At 38.7% G+C, this 22,412-nt stretch overlaps 1 long non-coding RNA gene and 1 pseudogene across 1 annotated transcript; both read right to left on the reverse strand.

Moving 5' to 3' along the window:
• The window catches only part of LOC107697957 (plexin-A1-like), a 255,116-nt pseudogene extending 239,994 nt beyond the window's left edge, over positions 1-15,122 (reverse strand).
• Positions 15,123-20,156: 5,034 nt separating this feature from the next.
• On the reverse strand, positions 20,157-21,254 carry LOC107697958 (uncharacterized). The gene is made up of 3 exons (XR_001635288.1): positions 21,087-21,254; positions 20,876-20,953; positions 20,157-20,756 (listed from the first exon to the last, which is right to left on the reverse strand). It is a non-coding gene; the product is annotated as an uncharacterized LOC107697958 (long non-coding RNA).
• Positions 21,255-22,412: the final 1,158 nt, after the last annotated feature.

Genomic DNA, 22,412 nt, shown 5'->3' on the forward strand with positions numbered 1-22,412 from the left:
GTTTAAATATGAATCCTGCATGTTCCGCTTGCCTCTGTATGTACGAATGGCGGAAACGCGGTTTTGTTTACCACACAAATACTGAAGCACGCGCGACGCTCGCGGTGATTTTTGCGCTCTGCGTCTCACTATATGACGGCATGAACACAAAAACTTAATCCCCAGAGCTGCTGTGAGAGTCACTTCGCGAGAATTTTACTGTTTCATTTCAGAAAACTAGCATCATCATACTGTATACACACAGAAACGTCATGGCAACCTGTCAAAATAAAAGTACGGTTTAACATGTAACAGAAATATATTACTCTTGTACTACTTTTGTAAAGTATAATGTACATCTTTAAATATTCAATTTTCTATCAAATTTAAATAAAACAATTAAATGCTAAAAATAAATATTACACCCAGATTAATCACTTAATTGTAGAAAAAAAATAATACAATTATTAGCCTATTAAAAATGTTTTAAAGGAATATTCACACAATGTATTAATTTCAACAGTAAACCTCAGTTTGTTTGTCAAAAGATAAAAGGGTTATATTTTCACTTGATTTAAAATAAATGTTTAATGCCTTCATTTGGTGGGGGAGAAAAAGTTTGTAGGGCCCTATATGTTTAAATTGAGACTTTTGGACTTATTTCTTCACTGAAATAAATGTTTTTGTAATTACACAGAGTAAAGTACCGAAATTCAGTTCCACATAAGCATGTATTCACACAGAGTGTGCGTATACTCACACAAACATGTGCAAAGTCATGAAATAATTGATGCAAGAACTGAAAGTTATATAAAATCACAGTGTTTCCAACTGCAACACCCACAAACAACAAACGCAGACCAAACAGACACATCCCGTTCCTTGGTTGTGTTAATAGATCGGCGTCCATCACCACACCTCAGTGTCTGGGCTACAGCTCCCACAGAGCCAATAAAAGCACCCAAACACTGCTGACTCAAAGTTCAGCCATCAATAAAAAGCTTTCTCCCTCCTGGGAAGCGTTCAGTTATTTCCTTCAGCCCGTCGCATCTTATCCTCTTTCATTAGCTCGCTCTCATCTGTTGTGCAATCGACTTTATTATGATAAACACGCCTGCAAATCAAAGTGGGTTTTTTTTCATAAATTCCACAATTACGATTTACGATGTCATTTCTAAGCCAGCTACAATTATCCACGGCAAATGCCAAGCTAAGACTCGTGCCAGGATCAGAATGTGAAAATGCTCCACCGATTCCGGCTGTACAATGCTTTAAACTACAGAGGAAAAGAGGGGAATAAAGACTTCAAACCCCATAACGGTAGCTCCCGAGCTCATGGCGTTTCATGTTCCACAGGCTTTGCTAGCGCACATTCCATCAGGATCGCATCATTGGGCAACAGCCGTTCTCTGGCCCACTGCAAGCGTTTGTGTGCTGAGCTTTACACTTTCGCTAACTTCACTCATTACTTTGCACCCACCTACTCATGCATGCATACAAACAAACATCTCTAGCGGTGCTTTCATTTTAAAAGATTCAAGAGATAAAGTCATGAAGTCAAGCATGAGACGTGCGTGTGTGCGTGTGCGCCTTCACCGTGTGTCATCTGCGTGACCTTTCTAGTCAGATAAGTGCATTCCCGACGAACGCGTTTGTGCTAACACAATTACACTCAGCTAATGAACAGAGCGGTGAGATAAAGCCATCTGAATGCTAGCTTCATCCCAGCATCTCAATCTCCTTTAAAGGCTACATTTGCATCTTTAATAGAAATGAAATTCCTCATTAAACGTGCAAGCTGCTGGTGAAATATGCTTGTGGAGAAAGAAAGAGACGGAATGAGCAAAGAATAGATGTAAATCAAAGTATTTACACACTCTCGCCCATAGGCTTATAGCGGTGGTCTTATGCTAATAGATAAGAATGGCAATTTAACAATTCTGGTTCCAATGCGACTTAATGATTCTGGGTTTGTTCATTCCATTAGCTTTTTTTTTTCTTAAGAAGAATAGTTAATCCTATTTACATAAATACACTAAACAAAACTAAACTAACATAATACTATTTTTATTACCACACTGATTCAATGATTTTCTGCAAACGAAAAGACTCAAAAGAACGATGGTAACAAAACTAACAGCACTAATCCTCTCAAATGTTAATCAATGTCAATGTTGTAAACATTTTACAAACAAAACATTTACATAAATCTTCTAAAAATGCATTAGTTTTATCAGATTTACTTACTATATTATTAAAAAAATTAATTAAAAAATACTTTGCCAAATTATCAAATTTAGTTAAAACATTTACTAAATAAATTCAAATATAAGATGTAACATTAAAAGTATATGATATAAAAAAAATAATAACTGAAATATTCACTTCAAAAGACCAGACTCGAAAGAAGTTTGTTCACAAAACAAAGCAACAAACAACACTACACGTCTCATAAACTCTCATAAACTCAACTAATATAAATAATTCTTCAAAAACTTTGTTTTCCACAGTAAGTATAGGTTTACGACAACATGTGTTCAAGAACCGCTCTGATCGAATAATTTGATTCAGATTCATATGGATAACTCATGAGTTCTAGAGTATTTTTGACTAATTCATTAAAAAGAACCAGCTCATAAAAACTTGCGAGGACATCATAACCGAATTTTACAAGGTGACGATTTCGTATATGATGTGATTTGTACAGAAACGTGGGGCGTAAGCAGATAATATGAAGCCGTACATAGAGTACACAGAAAAAAAATTGGTGTAGAAACAATTTTCACATAGAAATTGCTAGTAAATTTCACAATTAATTACAAAAAAATGTCAAGTAACACGTTGAATTGCAGAATGTATGCTTTCATACAAATTAGAAACCAATTTGCCAAAACTTAAAATAGTTACGAATTCCCATGAGAGTGTGCCGGATATGTTGTCTATTTGTTGACTTTGTATATTACTATCATCAAGCTCATAACTCATCTAAAGCAATTTTGTTTGCCATGAAGCTGTAGATTTAGCAGCAGGAAACATTGTCAGAATATTTAAGTACAGTACAAACACAATTAACGGAGCTGAATGTCATGAAAATCATCCGGCTGCCGAGTCAAAACCAAACCAGCTCAGTTTCCAAAGCTTTTAGCACTATGAAAGAGCACAGCAAAGATTAAGCAAGGTGAAAGATGTGCCTCAGAGCTTAATATGGATCTTCCACATGAGAGAGAGTCCGTGGTTTGTAATGCTTATAAATTAGGCCTGGGGAACGAGAAACTTGATCCTAAGTCAGCAATTAGGGCACCTTGTCCCGGGAGTGTCTGAGCCCTACAAAGGAGTTGATCAGTCAGAGTGTGACAATTATGATGAATAGCCTCAGAATGCCAGCTGTCCGACTGCTCCTTTGGCCATTAATATTACTCACGGCTCTACTGCAGCAAAAAAGCCACCGAAGCTTTCGCTCACCCCTTTTCTAGCTCTTTCAATTCAGGAATGTGTTGCCATGACAGTGACTGATGGCTCGGCGGCAGACGGGGAGCCTGCTCATCCCAGCCAAGGGTCGAGGTTGGTGAGAGAACGTGTCAGGGCCCCGTGGGTGAAGGATCAGAGACTGATCCACTGGAAAACTGGAAGCATCTATAGATGTGGTACTGATTAGCGGCGGGTGCGGGGGAGAGCTGCAGGTATTTCAGCTATGCTCCACGTTTACCACAGGGGAATCCGGCTAGCAAATTTGGGCTGTATGGGAGCGAGGAAATGCAGAGATGTCAAGTGTGTGATTTCTAAAAGCACGAGACCTTCACTTCTGGTTTCGCGTGAGCTGTAAGTGCAAACACGTTTAGCCCTTGTAGCGCTACGTACCGCGCTTAGACAACGAGGCCTGCCAACAGGGCTCCTGTTCGTGGAAAGTGCCCCGTTTTGAGCCTGACAGGCTGATGAGGCCCAAAGCGGGACTCCTTAAGGTATATCTATCATTTGATCAGGAAGATGGGAGGAAAAACATCGATCACGTTGAGGTTTATTTTTCATGACAAGGCTAAAACAGCACTGGTAAACCAGATTTTTCGGTCAAACAAAAACCACTTATTTCTGGAAACACTTAGCACAGTTACGTGGATTTCTGAAAACCAGGATCTTCTACAAATTAAACAAACTTTATCCAAGCTTCACTTACGTCATACTTCACTCACATCAACCATCAAATTCACTAACAACTTATTCAAGCAATTAATGTTAAGATAAATCATTCTGTTGTATGATTCTCTATTTATAGGTCTAAAAAAAAAAAGCATAAAAGCAAAGTCATATGCTAGATGATTAAATGAAAAAAGAATAAATGAGTCACTAGACAGTGCAACCATTTACAAACATGAACAAACAAAAAATCAGCTACAGCACATCCGTGTACAAGAGCAAATGTTGACATTCATTATGAATGAGTCTCTGCTCTTTTCAGTCAAATACTCTCGGTTGTTCATAATATTCTTTTATGAGGGTTTAATGTAAGAAAAGGAACATTTAATTATTTACAAAACAACAACATTAAATCAGGGTTTCCAACCTCTTTTGTCAAGCCACTGATATTTGCCTGAAGTACCACAACAAAAATTTCAAGTAGCCTAACGTTTCAAGTAATGTCAATCAATGTAGCAAACATTTTACAGACAAAACACTGATAAAAACCTAAAATTGATTTCATTAGTTCTGATTAACAGATTTAATTAAATGAATAATTTAAAAATGAATTTAAATAAATTAACTTGCTAAATTGTGCTTAATTAACTTGCAAAAAATGAATTCAAATATTAAATGAAAAATGTAATATAAAAATAAAAATATTTAATTAAATATTTAATATTTAATAATAGTACCTGATATTAAAACCATTACTAAATTATAAATAATAACAATTTAAATAAAATGATTTATCAGATTAAATTACCATATTTATTTATAAAATATAAAATTTATAAAGTTAAATCATTTTAAAAGTATATTTAATCATTTGATTTTATTGAAATTACTTGTAAGAAATTATCAGATTCAAGCTAGTTAATAAAACATTTACAAACTAAATTCAAATATTAAATGTAATATTAAATATTAAAATAATCAAAACATCATATTGGAAAATATTAATATTTATAAAAATAAGATATTAAATTTTAAAATAAAAATAAAATTATATAATACTTTGTATTAAATAACTAATTTAATAATTTTGTATGATTATGTAAGTTTTTTGTTGTTTGTTTTAATTTATAAATGTAAAAAATAATTAGACATTTTTATTCAGTTTAATTTACCATTGGATTTTTATAATAATAAAAATAATAGACTCACAAACCCTATGCAGTTCCTTCGCAAACCCTCAGTTGGGACATCCTAAAAAAATCCTGTGTTTTCCCCTGAGGAGAGTTTGGACACTACCCCAGTCTGGTGGCCTATAGCAGCACAGGGGTCAGGCCACTGTTCCATCCCTGTTTGCATTTCCCCTGCCGCCAGTGCAACCGCCTCATCTGGACACGATTGGGAGTCCAACAGGAAAGAGACAGAATGGCACTGGAGTCTATAAAACTTTAAGAACTAAGAATGGACAGTCGGCAAACACGTGCACAAACACACACACACACACACACACACACACGTGTGCCTGGCAAACAAACCTGTAGTCAATCAAATGAGTAAACGGGAGTGCGCTATCATTGCGGTAACACACATACTGCTATCAGCGGCGGTCGACTGCTGAGCAGCCCTTATGTTAAAATGCTTGCACACAAACCGGCATCCGGTTTAATGCCAGCGGCACAGCCGAGGAGGGTCGCCTGGCTCTGCTGATGGTCATTAAGGCACTGCACCACCATCACTCACAGGGTCACAGGAGCATGAGAATCGAGCTGCAAACAGTCATGAAGCAAGAGGCTAAAACAGACTAGTCTTATCTGAGCCAAGAGTGTATGCGCACAAGTGTGAAAGGGACAGTATCGTCAACCGCTGTAAATACCAAACTCAAGAGGATCACACTCTCAATTATACAGCGACCCGGTGACAGCCACAAATGCAACCCTGATGAAGACCGCTGCGGGACTTGCGCCATCACACGCACAAAAATACATCTGTCAAGGATGGAAAAAAATAAAGCTAGCTATTAACCTACTATCCCATCCTCTTGCCCTTCAATAAACAACACCACATAGACTCTTTCAGTCCGCTAAAATTCACACCCAGACTCCTTTTTTGCACATAAAAAATATGTTTGGGATTGAAGCACATTTATAAAGCAAAAAAGCAGAGAAATATCTATATTGCATTGGGCAGCTCGCCAGCTCTTAACACAACTCATTCTTCTCGTGATCATCTGGAGCCTTTATACCAAACAGCATCTGCTGCATCTCACAAAAGCTCTCATCCACTGAGAGATTTCGAGTTCTAACAGCTGCGGATGTGAGGAGAGATGCGCTTATGTCTCTGTCCTTCTGAATATTAAGTATAGAGGTGTATCACATTAGACCTATAGAAGGGACAAGGTCATATTGACTCTGCCTTCTTTTCTTTTTTTCAGTGTAATAGGGACAAAATCACAGAGACCTGAACTTGGGACAGTAAGCAACCGACTATGAACCACCAAGAACAGCCTAGCAACCCTACAGTACAATGTTAACATCCACTCAGAACACCTTAGCAACTGCACAGCAAGGTCCTGGCAACCTCCCAGAACACACTAGCATCCTGCTGACAAGTTTTGCAAAGGCAAGCAGCACTAAAAATCTAGTATTGCTCGAAAACAGCAAATGCAGTAAAATTGCTTTTGGGCTTATGTAGTAAAATATAGTAAAAACTTTTGGACTTACTTTTTATTGGCAAGAGAGAGGACACATGAAGAAAAAGAGAGGGAAAAAAAACAACACAGACGAGATTCAAACCAGGACCACCATTTGAATATTCTTTAACTTTACAAATGGACAGTATGAGAAACAACCAAAACCGTATTTTTTTTAGATCCTATTACCTTTTTTCACCATTTTTTTATTAAAAATTTTTGACGGCCAACAGATAACATGACTCTTTTCAAGACTGTCTTAGACTTTAAGGCTCCACTTCCAACTCCAAACTCAACAGATGTGTCTGAAAAATTGACCGTCTTAAAAAAATAAATAAATAAATAAAGCTCTGTAGAAATTTTCTAAAAGGAAACAATGGGGACAATTTTAAAAGACGTCCAATATTCATGTTTTAAAAGACAATAGAACTCAACTGATAAAATGCCAGATGCTATTTATTTAAATTATGTGCAATTCAACTCTGCGGACATACTAAGGAAAGTTTTATTTCCATATTCCTATGCAATTGCATAATAAAATGCATATAAAAGACATACTGTAGTGTAAATATAAAAATACACATTTTTCTTCAACATTAAATTTTAGATTCAAAATTTTCAATATCTTATTCACAAAGAAACAGCAAGTAAACCATAATAAACCATATTGTGCATTCACAGTCTCACTGAAGACACTGTTGAGTGCTTTATGGTGCCTAATCAGTCTAGACACAAGTATTTCTCTGCATAAACAAGTATACTTTTATGAACCTGCTTTCCAGCTAAAATCTGAATTTACTGGCAACAGGCTGTCAGAATTTGGATCCACTGAAAAGCTCCTTTGGGATGGCAACAAGAGGTGGCTAAGAAAACACCTCACAAACAGTGAATCGCACACCGCTCTAAACACACGTTAAATGCAGGTTGTCAGGAGAGGTGTAAAGGCGCACAGCCCAACACCCCTGTGGCTGAACACCTCTTAGTCATTCCATCAGAGTGACACTTTCAAATACACAAACATAATGTCATCTTCTCCCTCGCTCATTCAAACAGACACACACCTTCCACAGGCACCATAGCACATTACCTCCCTCCAAACAGAGTTTCGAAGGAGATTTAGTGTTGCATCCTGCACACAGACAATCACACTAACCCACTAAGGCATGATGACACGCGTACAGTCCGTCCCCCACGACGCCTCCGGGCTCTGCAGTGAAGCATGTCAAGCGAATTCCATCTGGGGAGAGGAATTTGACCTCCGACCTCTGTTTATGACCCATCAAAGGGAAGCCTGCTCATTGGTCTGGCAGAGTAATCACTTCCAGAACGGGCCACTCAAAGAGAGTGAGAAAGAGAGGGAGGGAGAGAGATTTTCCAGGGAGACAGACTGCCTGCAGCCGGCTATGTTAAAGGAATCTGGCTGATGATGTTCAACAGAGCTCTACAGAGAGGCCCATGTTCAAAATGCAACTTAAACAACCTCTCAGAGAAGAAAGAAAAGCAAACAAACAAACAAAAATGTTTGAAAGAAAGGATTTTAAATTTTGGTAATTAGTCAGATTTTGCAAAGGAGTTACAGGAAGGCAACACACTCATAACAATAATCATTTGTACAACATAGTGAAATTACGAATTTCTTATGGCTATTGAAGAACTTTTAAGATTCCCTTTCATGGGAACTTCGAACTGCGTCCTCTAGGGGGTATGTTTTACATATTACTGAAGAACTAGAAATTTTGAAATGCATGAAAAAATAAATGTTCAAAAAAATATTTGAAAGAATTAAGGATTGCACAGGAGTTAAAGGAAGTTAATGCACTCACAACAAGTAATAATTAGTAAAAAAAATAAAAATAATTGCAATAATGGTTAGGTTTAGGGGTTAGACTTTACGGCAGGGTTAGTTTGTGTGTTTCTTATGATTTTGCCATCTTGTACGAATTATGATCATGAGATCAGTTTGTGGAGGAACTAAGGAATAATAAAGGTGTGTTCACATTAACAGCAATTTGCAGTAATAAAGCAACCAAAAGTTGTTCATTTCCAATAAGATTTCGCAACAGCAACCACTGAACAAGTTAAGATGAGTTTCAAGGTTTATGCAAATGAGCAGGTACATAATCTATCAATGGGAGTACAGATAACCTCAAGTGTAAGAAAGTGTACCAGCATGAAACTTACCAGCATTAATCAATGCAACCACACCTTGAGAGAATAGCAAAAATGAATATACTTTATGTAGTATGTGATGATTCCCATCTTATTTAGTTGAATATGGCGAACATTCCAACTAAATTTGGAATTTAATTTCCGTTCAAACTCATCTAATTTTCCCCTGCATCCGTGTGGCGTTTTTTCAGTTCACTCATTTGATGCTGTTGTTGTCATAATCACCTTAAAAAGAAGCAGTCCATTCCTTCACTTGCTCGCTCTCAGACTGCTGGAAAAACATGATTAGCTGCTAGAAACATGATTAATGATTTCTGTTTCCCGAGCTGCTGCTCTGTCAGGAAGCATCATTACGGAATGAGAAGTTTGCTGGGCTCCCAAGAAGCCTGCAGTGACAAGGAGGTCCCACGTCAAAGACCCCCCGTGAGTTTAGAGGTCAAGGGGCAGCCTGGATTAGGGAGACACATCACCTCGCTTTGGGATTTCAATTAACCCTTTCACAGTCTTCTGTTACTCGGGCAACCGATAAACCTGGTGCTACAGATCCAATGTGCTGGTATGTCTCACCCGGATTAGACCTAATCCTGAATGAAAACCAACTCACAAAGCGAGCTCCAAATCAAACCCGCTTTTAGCCCAAATCCAGTCAAGCAAAGATCACCAGCAGCCAAAATAACAAAGCAAAGGTCCCGATCTATAATCCCAGAATGAACCACAAGTGAAAACAGTTGAGATTATGAGGTCAACTATCTGAATCCATTCTGGCTGTATTAAAGGTTGAACATTACCGCGAGAGATCAATACGCCATCTTTTAATGAGATATTAATTACTAGGCGACTGAACAGCGGGACCTTGACTTAACAAGCTCAATGCTCTTATTAAAACCTATTCAATACCATGAAATATTACATCTATAAATCTATCAAGAGAAAGCTTTATCTATCTATTGATTTGCTGAAACAACTTCACAGAGCGCTGCATTATAAACCATACCATATCTTGTGCATTCTATACATTTGTATCCGCATTAAAAACACACCTATATGGCTACCATTGACCTCTTGAAAGGTCTTTTGGAGCACCTGTGGTCCTCTGAGAGGGACGTCCCCTTGGGCCCCATCACTTTTAGTCTTACTTACATGGCCAGTCTAGAGATCTTGCATTATTTACTGGCTTTCAGTACACAAACCACAACTGCCTAAGGAAGTGCTTCAGCGGCAGTATCCAAGGAGAGACGACGGCCAAATGAAATGAACCAGACAGTAAATAGCCTATTATTGAGTTCACCCAGCTGAACGGACCACAAAGAACAGAAAGGTAAGGAACATATTTTGCACATACAGCCCAAATTTACTTTTGCAAACCCTTATAAAACACGTGGCTATTCTTATTACTGATGTCGCTTTGCCTAAAGCGAAGCTTCCAGAGTCGCTTTCATCAAAAGGGGGAAATAAACACACGATTCAAAGCAGACCTGAAGGGATGCGCTGTGAGGGATGCCTTTGAATACAGCAAAAAGAAATCTGGCTCGGAGATGCTGCCAGTCTGTGACTTCCATTACAAGAGGCCTAAAGCCCTTCTCGATACAAAACAGGCGAGCGAAAAGGAAAAACACCACGGCACCAGTTAATAATACCCTTAACAGCTGGTTTGGCATTAGTGAAACCTACCCTATGCTTAACATAATACATTGCGAGTGCCATGACAATACTATCCAGGATCAGTTGTAGGGGCCATAGAAAACTCCTCAGAGGGTGGTGGTAAAGCTGTAGTCTGCAAGCAGATGGCAGATAGCATTGATCGGATCCAAGCCCCGATAAGGCTGAGGGATAGATGCGCTGTCCTGGAAACTAGAAAGGAGAGGTGAGTGGAAAGGTCTCCCCCACCCTGTCCCAAAAGAGAAATCCACACCACTGACTGGTATTGACGTACATTAACGGTCCCAGACATTGTAATTTAATTCTAACAGCGTGTATCACTAATAATGTAATGTTCAATATGCATAAAGGGGTCAGGGACTGACCCGAGATGGGCGAAGGCTGCAAAAGCTCATTCGAGGGCCCTTGACACTTTCATTCACCATGGTATGTGACCTGACAACGAGGTCGAAGGTCACACTTGGTATTTCAAGCACAAGTCGAATAGTTGGGGTAAATTCTGGGAACTGGGTCAAGACACAGCAGGTTGGTTCTTTAGCGAGAGGGTGCTCTCTCCCTCACAGACACATCACTTACTTATTCCTAGAATAATGTGCTATGTAATACTGTTCAACGGTTAACTTATATGCTGCTGACTCATGTTTTCTGAAATGAGATACTCTTGGTCATGGTCAAGCTTCATCGGTCAAGCTTCTAATCTCACTACCGGTCACATATTCTGACAGTAAAACAAGAAATACAGTAGCTCTACACAAAAGTAGAAGCTGAATTTTTTTCCCCCTCCTAAATTAGCCGTTAGTTCTTTTATTTTGATGGGCGGTGAAAAAGAAAGAGGTTCCCAGCTGAGACCTCCAGTCTGTTGAGGGAGCGGGAAACGCTGTATCTCCTCTGGACGACGGCCATGACAAACAAAACATGGCCTGACCCTTCATTCTCCAAACCCTGCTCAAGCCAAAGCACTATTTATACACACTCAATAACTCAGTAAAAGGAAATGGTAATGAATTCGATTTAACAGCGCTCTTTGCACGTCGTACCAAGGCACTAAAAATATACAACAAAGCAGGCTGCTATTAAGACTGATCAAATATAAAATGGAAGCCTAATCTCTATTTCTGTCATATTCCTATGGCATGAAGTATCTAAATATCACACACTTTCTCAGAGGGATAACCATCTGCCAGCCTTCAGCGCACACTTATATAAATGTACATACTAGAAGAAAAGTGAAGGGAGAAACAATTGTATTATCTCTTCCTCAGATCTGATACAGTCAGCTTCAAAACACTTCAGGCCTGACTGCCTTTATCGTGTTAGTTTGACGTCTCCGCAGATTTGAGGTGCAGAAAGAGCTGATAATGGATTGGAAGAGTAAATTAAATAACTTGTGTTTTATGATAAACTCAATCAAAAAGCTATCATTGTCTGTCCTAGGAGTGATATTGAAGGAAACTAAAAAGACAAGTAATGAGATTCTACAAGCCTGCTATTCAAGAAAAGGAAAAAAGAAACCCCAAACTGGCAGCTGAAGCTGATCAATTTGGAGGAGAGATGCTTTCCGGCAAGATTATTAATGAATAATTGTTCAATTAATGTATAGAAGGCTGGGGCTAGTTGTCACATGGGCAATATCTCAGTTTCTGGGTCAAACTTCAAGCATTTTTTTTTTCAAACATCTAGAAAACCCCCAAAATAAGAACTTTAAATTAATTTTGTATTTCAAATTAAAATTCCAATATTTTGTTTTCTAAAACTGCTGGGTAAACAAGTATTTTTTTAAAAATACACTATTGGGGCAAGTTGCCACAAAAGGTAAGACTTAAAGGCAATGTCCAATACAGAAATTGACTTTCAGAAATAAGCCAACCTTACGTAATATTCACTAGAACAAAAGGTGTGACAACTAGCCCTCCCTCAACTATAAATGTAACTTATGCTCGTGACTCTCTAATAGTGACGTACTGTAACGTGAAAAGGCGCCAAGATTGTGTAGAGTGGACACGGAGCTTTAATACAGCCCACAGCCCACTCGACACCGGCAGAGAGACTCGAGAGGAGGCTGGCACTGACAAGCTCGAAGGTGAGGATGTCAGGGATATTTAAAACATCCGTCAATCACGGCAAAGGCCGAGTACGCGGAATATAACGACTCAAAACGAGATTAATTCTGACATGGCGCCCTTCGTTTCCCACAGTGTCACACAGAGGCGAACCGCTTTGACATAAAGGTGGACGTTTATGCCTAGAACGTTGAGATTGATGCTCTTACATCACTTCATAAGACAAACTACATCACACTACCAGGGACTCTATTGGCAGTATGATAATTCACAAAGACTCTAGATATAGATTATTCATTGGATTACTTTGAAAAACAACCTTTGTGTTGAATTATTTTAGATCAATTTAAACAGGCGACGGTCCTGGTTCTAGATGAGATCAGACCAAATTCTAGAACCAATAACTTTTATGAGCCGATTCTTTTTAGTCAATCCAAACACCAGTATGGTGCGGTTCTCAAAAATAACTCTTTTGAGCTGAATCTTTTTAGTGAAACAAAAACAAAACGCGACCAATTTTCCAACGAACGAGTCGGTTCTTTTTAGTACATCAAATAGGCCTACGCATAAGCTTTGTAAACCGTTCTATTCAGTAACATCAATTAATATATTAACACATTTTGATCGCTTATCTTTAATACAACATATAGAGTTAGTGCCAATAATTAGATTGTATTCATGCTACCGCTAGGAAAGCTGTGTAAACAAACATTTACATTTAAATCCAAATTCTCATCTATGGTCAGGTAAATGGATTAATATTTCTTTCTCAGAAGAAGCCTACTAAAAGAATCGACAATGGGTCCGTTAAGGAACGCGAACCATTAAGAAGAATCGGAACCAGAATCTTTCGATTCCTCAGAATTTCCATCACTACAAAGAAGTCATTCCATAATGTGATTGTGGGCTACTTAAAGAACGGAACCGAATTAAATGGCATCACTATGATCCATCCGTTGGGACCAAAAGGCAAGCGTTTTATAGGATATAGGCAACAACCCGTCAATAAACACATAATACGAGTGTTTATATAAAACACGTAACTTTTGGAGAGATGACGCGCGCTCGCAGTAGTCTGCTTTTCACCATAAGAAATCCTTTCAGTCCAGTTACGAGAGCTCTAATGCTGACTGAGTGGTTGAAGTGTAGTACATAAACGACCAAATTCCGATAAACACCAAATTTCATGCAACACCTTTACTTTAGAAATAAACGTATTCTTCCCAATGTGAAACTCCTATCAGTCATATTATGAAAAAGCCAATATCGAACCGTCTGTGGAAGGACGCCGAGCTAGAAAGCTCAAAGCATTTACAAAAACGTAATCTTTCAGTTCACTTACTGCAAGCAAACACAGATGAGTCTCTTTTTTTTTTTCTTAAAATCATTGTTAAAATCAAAACATAACGTTAAAATGTGTAATAAAAGCACTTTACTGACATCTTCTAGTGAATGAAGCGGAGCATCTCGTAGGCTACATACTGTACACTACATAAACATACAAACACAGTAGGCTACCTTGGACTGTCAGTTTTTCCGCCTCACAAAAGAAAATATATGTGTCTGCTCAACAAACCAGACAATAAAGATTCTGAGATTTGAATTAATCTAATAGCGCTTTATATGTGAAGACTATGCAGATATTACATGCGTGAAATTGCAATTAGAAATTCGCCTTATATTAGATTTGTGCCTCTCATGCAGCCCAACAGTTCTAACCTACATCCAATTTTGCCGAATTCCCATCTGAATCAGTCTTGGCGAGAACTTACAGACAGTCAACCCACATACTGTCACATTGATACTGTCAATCCAAATAACTGTACACAGAGAGGTGTTGGACAAAGCCTGGTTTATATATTTAAACATATCAAACCCTCCTCCCTATGCAGTTAAGCGTAACCCTAAAAGTGTGATTTGCAGTGGTAAACTGAGCTATCCAACAAATGCATATTACATTCTGCATATTCCCAGAGAACGCCCCTGTACCCACACAACCTGATTGTTACTTATTTCAGTAAAGCAGTTAACCCACAGGGAATCTAACCAAGTTAGTCATCCACTATTGCTGCTCAATGCCGATATCTTCTTGTTTAATGCGTCAGTTAATACGCACTGAGGTGTCAAACCGCATACAAAATGTTCACATCGCAGTCCTCGGCTGTTCCGACGCAATCAAGTATCGATACATTCATTGTAAACGCCGAAGAAAACAGCGCGCCACACGCATTTTCCCCCCAAACAAACTGCACTGAAAAGTCACGCCTGTGCGCAAAGAACCGAGGTTACTTACTTGTGCTGTTGATGCCTTGGTTTATTATCCTCGCCATGCGTAAAATCTCAAACTTGAGTACATTTTCTCGGCAGCAGTGTGTAAAGCTCCGCGTGCACTTTCCGTGTGTGAAGTCTCAGCACGGCATGAATGAGGAGGAATGCGGTCCGCGAGACGCAGCCTCGTTTTGGGTCTCGGGCAACGCGCTGCCTGATACATACATCTCGCGTCGCGGCCAGGCGGCGATATTGAGCGCGCTGGAGCCTGTATGGTGAAATATACAGTTAGTCTGTAGTCCCGAGTACCGGTCCGTTGCACCACCTGTCGATGTATATAAGCACATTTATTACAATCACACAGACGACTATTTGTTTGTCGTTTGTGTTTGTCAGCCAAGCATACAGTAGAGGATATGCATAAATAGTTTTAGATGAATACTGTAACAACGGGTGAGTTGTAATACCATCATTATTCTAATTGGTTTAAACAATTAGAAATTAGCCAAAAGAGTGAAATATTTCCTATAGGCTTATGTGTATTTTATAATAATCATGTTAAACATGAAATGTGGGTTGTAGGCCTACAGTAATTATTTTGAACAAGTATAGGTTTCAGCAGGATTTTTTAAACGTTTGTAATGATAAAAAAAAAAAACAAGGGCACGTTTTTCACCTGCCACCGAATAGACCTTGACGAACAGTAGTCACGTTGGCGAGAGGATGTAACCATAGCAACCGTACACTGTCGAAATGTTCTCCATTGTGATCAGTTTCGTTTTGTACTTCAGTAAAACATGACAAGTCATTATGTATCACTTTTTGTATATAAATTTACATATAACCAGTGTTGGGGGTAACGCATTACAAGTAACGCGAGTTACGTAATCAGATTACTTTTTTCAAGTAACTAGTAAAGTAACGCAGTGACCTCTAGTGACAATCGGCCGGAAGGCCACGGACTGGATTCGTGACACTATTAACCGATGTCTTTGCTTCTGACCTTCGATGATCCAGTTCAACCATACTAATAAGCTAAAATTACTCTAGACAAACATTTGTGTGTTTTTTTTATTGCTGAAGTGTGTTGAAATTTCTTCTTCTGCATTCTACTGTACGGACGTAAATTTACTTTCCCTTCAGCCTGAGGCTTATTCATTTCACTTTTGGTGAATTTGCCAAAAATAGAACTTTTTTATTTTAAAAACAAACAAGCAAGCCCTGTCCAGATTTAAAAAGTAACGCAAAAGTAACGTAACACATTACTTTCCATAAAAAGTAACTAAGTAATGTAATTAGTTACTTTTTTATGGAGTAACGCAATATTGTAATGCATTACTTTTAAAAGTAACTTTCCCCAACACTGCATATAACAGACATTTCACAATAATAATAATAATAATAAAATCATGTTTATACAAGTTTCTAGTTTCTAGCAACAAATTACAATATGCAACGTGCAAGACATTTAATCATTGTGTATATGCAGAATATGCATTCAAGAGCCTTAACTCCTTTAAAAGAGAAGGCATTTATTATAGGGTTGTAGTAGTTTATTTCTAATTTGTAGCAGACAAATATGTGAATATTATATACATTTTATTAAACATGTAAGAGTTACATATTGTTCCTTGAAATAAAATGTGCTACCACACCCCGAGTATCTCCAACACTGTGTTTTTAGGGGATTTCTACCCATGCATTTTTAAAGAGACATCAGAAATGTGCATACATTCGAGTTCGACATTTTACTGTGGAGGCTGACATAAAATGCAGAATATAGAAGAATAAATATAGAGAATCTGCAGTAGGACTATATTCAAACGGAAAATTGACAGTTGTCATCTGAATTTTGAAAATACTCAAACTTTGTTCCCTTAACCTTGCTCACTAATTGAAAACTAAGAAATGTGTGACCAGACCAGAGCACAGCCATATAAAACATCATAAAAAAAAATCATTAAAAAAACAATACTTTGCCAAAAAGATGGTATCCATCCTATATTTACTTTATGTGGTATTATAAATCCTTAGATTACGGTGAGGTTAGGTTCTTGTTTGACCAGTGATAGACAAAAACCATGTTAGAATGTATTTGACCACCCGTTGAGCTTTACAATCCCATCATCCTACTGCACACATAACCCTCCTCAGAAAGAAACCATAGCTTCTCTGATAAACACTGTGGATTCAGGATCAAACTTGCACACCCACCGACAAATCCAGTGCTAGACTGAAGACGAAGTCTGAATGCACAAACAAGGCTGTCAGAACAGTCAAAACTTAGACTAAAATAAACTTCAGCTGAAATTCTACTCCAACCTTTATAACACTGGTTTGCAGTGTTGTATTTCTGTAGACAATTTTGCAGTGATGTGAGGCTTTTCTGGTACATCGTCACTGATGGCTTCACTGGACATATACTTCAAGCTGTTTACAACAAATGCCTGCCCTTATTTTGTCCTTCTAAGATGCTGTCTGACCAAAACAGTGACAAGTACATACAGTATAGTGTGTCGGTGACAATATAATAGGCCAGTGACCATTTCACAAATGAGGAGATTTGTGAATGTTTTAGGCAAGCACATTTTTCATGTCAGCAAAACAAAGCACAGCGGAATCTGGCAGGGCGAGAAAAATGACAAAATCCTTGAGCATCAGGCTGAAGTGTTTTGAGTCTCAATCGTCCATTGATCTGCTAAAGGTGAAGGTACTGAGGACTAAATGTGAACAAGTTTGTTGCTATTGACTGGTGGAAAACAAATTCATTTAAATTTAAGAAAATGTCTTATACTGTAACTGTAATTTTTAACTAGATAACTTTAAATGTTGACTTCCATGAAATGTTCATGAAATGCTCAGCGATTTTGTTTTTAGGTGGAAGGAAATTCTGACCACAACGTCTACACACATTTCCTACTGATTTCTTTGGTATTGTCTGTACAACCTTTTATAGATCCACTTTTTTGCATGCTAGTTTATTTGTGAAATAGCATTGATTTTAGTTGTGTCTGCCCATATACATAACAAAAATAACAACTGTTATTGTCAAGTTTTAATCAGACAACTGCTAAGTTGACATTCATGCCCAGAATAAGCTATAGCAAGCCTCAGACTTTAAACCAATAGTCAAACGTTTGGCTTGCAATACTAATACCACCACAAAATGTACATCATCATTCCGTGTCACTCAAAACTGCCACTGACTAATTCACAAGAACATGCTGAGAGAACGAATGAAATTGAAAGACTCTGAGAGCTTCTACAGGTGTTGGTCAGATGCTTCTAGAGGCAGGTGCAGGATGACTCAGGTCATTCAGTAGTTGGCCTTGCATCTTAAAAACAAAGTGCTCTGAATGTAAGTGTGCCACTCCTCCCTGGGGATGTTTGCAAGGTCACTGGCATTAAGAAAGTTTGATTAGGTCTAAAACTTTTCTCTCTCACTCCTGGTGTTTTGGTGAAGCAGGTGGTGATTGCAGGGATATTAGTCATTTTCTCATTTATCCCTAACATACATCCCCCTGCAAATTAATACAAGAATGTTCCCACTTCCCAGCTTATATTCGTAGCCGTATACATACAGGTCCAGTATGTGGGCTGTAACAGAGCCTCCCCAGTCACATTTTCAAAACCTTTTAGAGAAACATGGATTCGGAGGCCTGCTGTGATGGCTGTTGCTTTTGCAAACACACAGCTGTAGGTTGCTCCCTGCTCTTTGCCTCCAGTTTCCACACATTTCCTTGCAGGACATTGTTCCACCAAGAAGCACTTCCATACAATGCTAGACTGCTTGCGGGGCTCATGGCGTATCTCTCCTGGCCAGCACCGCCTTGATGTCAGCCATGCATCTCTTTCACATCCACCGCAACACCCAATCATAATTAAAATCTTGTGTGGAAGAGGGAGCAGGGGAAGCTAATTAGGGACAAACACTTTATTTTTCTCCGGCACAAATCAAAAAGAAGTGAAAGGACTGGCTGCTTCTGTACCCCTGTGATGTGCGGCTGGGGCAAGTAGGAGGAACCGGCGGAAACAGAGTGTGTTTTTTTCCCTCTATTCTTTAACGCTTTTTTTTTTTGATCATGTGGAGCATCACAGACACACTTTTACTTTTTTGCTCATGCTGCAGTTCTGTATGAATTAGGTCTGTCTAACTCACTAAATGATTGGAGAAAGGACAGTAAGGGACAGAGAGCAAAGGAGCGTGGGTCTGGGGACACTGTCTGGTGTCTGCATCCAGAAGTAAGTTTAGTTTTGTTTTTCCCTGGCTGGGTAATTAGACTTTAGACTAAGTGTGTTTGTCTATTGGATGTATATTACATTTGTGATGTACAGAGCCTTGATGTCCATCTTTACACTGAGCATTAAGTCATTATGTAAAAACGATAAATCAAACTTCATACAGTATATAAATAGCTCATTTCATACAGTATATATGATTTTTTTCTACATTTCCTGCTCTTCACATGAAAGTCAATATTATTGATACGGAAGCTAGGAATAAAGCATGTAATGCAACTCGAAGACATGCTGATGATGTTACAATAATATTTGATGAAAAGTCTCAAATTTAGACGGTCAGCACATACAACAAATGACCTTGCTTTGCAATATAATCGCATATATGAATACAGTGGCTGCATTCATACAGTCAGAATTTGGGATTCACAACTGTAGATGTGACTCTCAAATTGTCCAGTTCATGCAGTTTACATAAGCGGTTCGAATGCAGTTTATATGAACAACTAAAAAAATGCAGTTCTTAGAGGCAGTTCACCAAAAATGTTTAATTATGTCATAATTTACTCAATTTCATGTTGTTCCAAAGCTGTTTAGCTTTATTTATCTATGCAACACAAAATAAGATATTTTGTCTCAGTGTTGTTGTTTTTGGGCCAGGTTTAGATGGTAAGTAAATGATGACAGAATTTTTATTTTGGGTGAAATTTAATGGAGTCTTGAATCGAACTGTGTGAACATTCCCGTCAACTGACCCTTCACTAAGCTCCACTCCTTGGTTGCATCAAACACACAGATGGAGGATCTGACATTTGAAACGAGCAAAAGTTTACCTGTGAATTGGTGGGTGGCAACAGTTAAGTCTGGTCAGTAATGTTTTAAAGGCAGGGCTTAGAGAAGGGTTGTAGACTGCAACCATTTTAACCTCTACACTAAGATGATAAAGTCAACAGCTTCAGATATTAGTTCATGAGTCATTACTTTTAATATTTGTACAAAACACAAGCCATCTCATCATCAAACTTAAGCAGAGAATAAAACTACATATGCTTCTGCCAAAAACGATTGTAATTGCTTGCCCAGTCCTGCCCTCGTAATTGGGCAGTGCATCACCCGAATGTCACTCCCTTAGTTTTAATTGCCTTTCACGGTATGCGTGCATCTCCTTCCTGACTAAATATTGCAGCCTATACTGGGCTGCCTATTACGTTATGTATAAGACATTGTAGTCTAACATCCCTAGACACCAATTACTTGCCCATATCAGACCGATCATTAGTCCAGACCGAAGTCAAAGACTGAGGCCTGACACAGTGAGCATAAAGGGAATCTCTCTCACTCTCTTTGTCTCTTTCCCCCTCCTTCCCTCCTCTCAATCACTTTCATGTGCCAGACTCTGATCCTCTATTTGCAATTCATCACTGGACCATGAAGCGTTCCTAGTGTCTGCAGGAGTTGGCCACTGCTTCCTGTTTCTCTCGGCCATCTATCAGCGCAATGCATTGCTTCTTACTGTCACCACGGCAGCAACACCCGTCCCCTCAGCAACAACCTTGTACTGGTTTCTGATGAACAGAAATGAATTATTGAGTTGTGACAGAGACATTGTTATGCTATAAATACAGAGAGAGAAAGAGGGCTGGATGCATTAAGAATAATAATGGTTTAAGATGCACATACTCACCAACACATCATCGATCAAATTCATCAGGCCAGCAGCTGTCAAACATTTGGTGAAAGCATCTTAAAAACGCATTTGGGTCTAATAAATGACAGAACATAGTTTTTACATTTTAGTTTAGATCAACTGAGAACAACTGAATCTTCTGTATTGTACTAAATATTTTTCCTAGCTAGCAGCCAGAACTTTCAACTTTCTGGTAGCGCATACAGACCTGTGACATTCCTTTGCTCCTTGCCAGTTCGGTAACAAAGGACTCCTACTCAAAAGACTACGGTAAGGCAAGATAAGAGAAGGTGTCCGTGTTATCAATTCCAGCATGCATCAGTGCAGTGGTGTAAATGCGTGAGGAGAAAGGAGGGCTGGCGAAGCCCTCGGGGAGCATCTATCCCTGAAAGCAAGAACGAGAGGAAGAGACAGGAACAGAAAGAAAGGGTAAGAGGAAGAGAGAGAGAGTCCCATTGCCTGTCAGTTCTCATGACTTTCTTTGTCCTTGCAGTAGTATGTTGTTATTTCTGGAACCTTATCTAACGAGAATTTTTGCCATGTGTTTGGAGGAGCGACTTTTATTAGTATGCATGTCTCTCATCATTGCTTCTCAGATATTTCAACTGAAAAAGAAAAAAAATGGTAATCAAACATACGTCTCCTATAAAGTATCAGAAAAAAATCTAAACAATGCTTCAAACTTGCTCAGATATGGTCAAATAGATTTCAATGTGAAATCAAAGCTTTCTCATCATTGGTCTACAGATGTTTCTCCTGAGAACAAAGATCCCAATCAATCATACGTTTCATGCAAGTTTCTGAATAAATCTAAATTTCCCATTTACACGTGCATGACTGGATTTTCTGCCTGAACTTACCAGCCTATCAATATATGTGTGTCTAATAGAGAAACTGAAGAGTGGATCTAGATGCTGATTTTGATGGAGGGCTTCAGTCAGGTGGAGACACCCCTCCCCACCCCAGTACCCTACAGCTGGAAAGACTGACATGGATGCACACGGCCTGATTTACTAGGTGTGCTGGCAGTTATCTAAATGCAAAGTGATGGCGTAATAGCACTCGCAGCTCTATGGCCAGAGAGGGACCTGCTCCTCTCCCAGCCCTCACACGAGACCCCGCAGAGGGGCATTAGCCCAGCCAAATGTAGCAGAAGTGATATACTCAGACAAAATATGGGGATTATAGCCTGTCAATGTTGAGGGAGGGAGAGAGGAGGGATGACAGACAGAGTGGGATGTTGGGAAAAAATCGATGGCTCATCATATATCTGCTGATTAGGATAGGACAGTTGAGAAAGAAGCATTTGAGGTGTTAGTCATCGACAATGAGTGGACAAAAACAAACTTAGATGCACAGTGTGAAATAGTCTGCAATTTAGAAGATGCTTTTATTCATCATTCACCAATATTGTTCTGTAATACAATGTGGGATCTCTGAGATCTGCAGGACATTTGCTATTTTCCGACAGAGACAATTAATTAATTCATAGCTAGAGCCACACAGCATTGCCAATGTGACAGAGTGCCCTCCA

This window comes from Sinocyclocheilus anshuiensis, unplaced genomic scaffold, assembly GCF_001515605.1.
Source record: "Sinocyclocheilus anshuiensis isolate Anshui unplaced genomic scaffold, SAMN03320099.WGS_v1.1 scaffold78, whole genome shotgun sequence".
Taxonomy (NCBI): Eukaryota; Metazoa; Chordata; class Actinopteri; order Cypriniformes; family Cyprinidae; genus Sinocyclocheilus; species Sinocyclocheilus anshuiensis.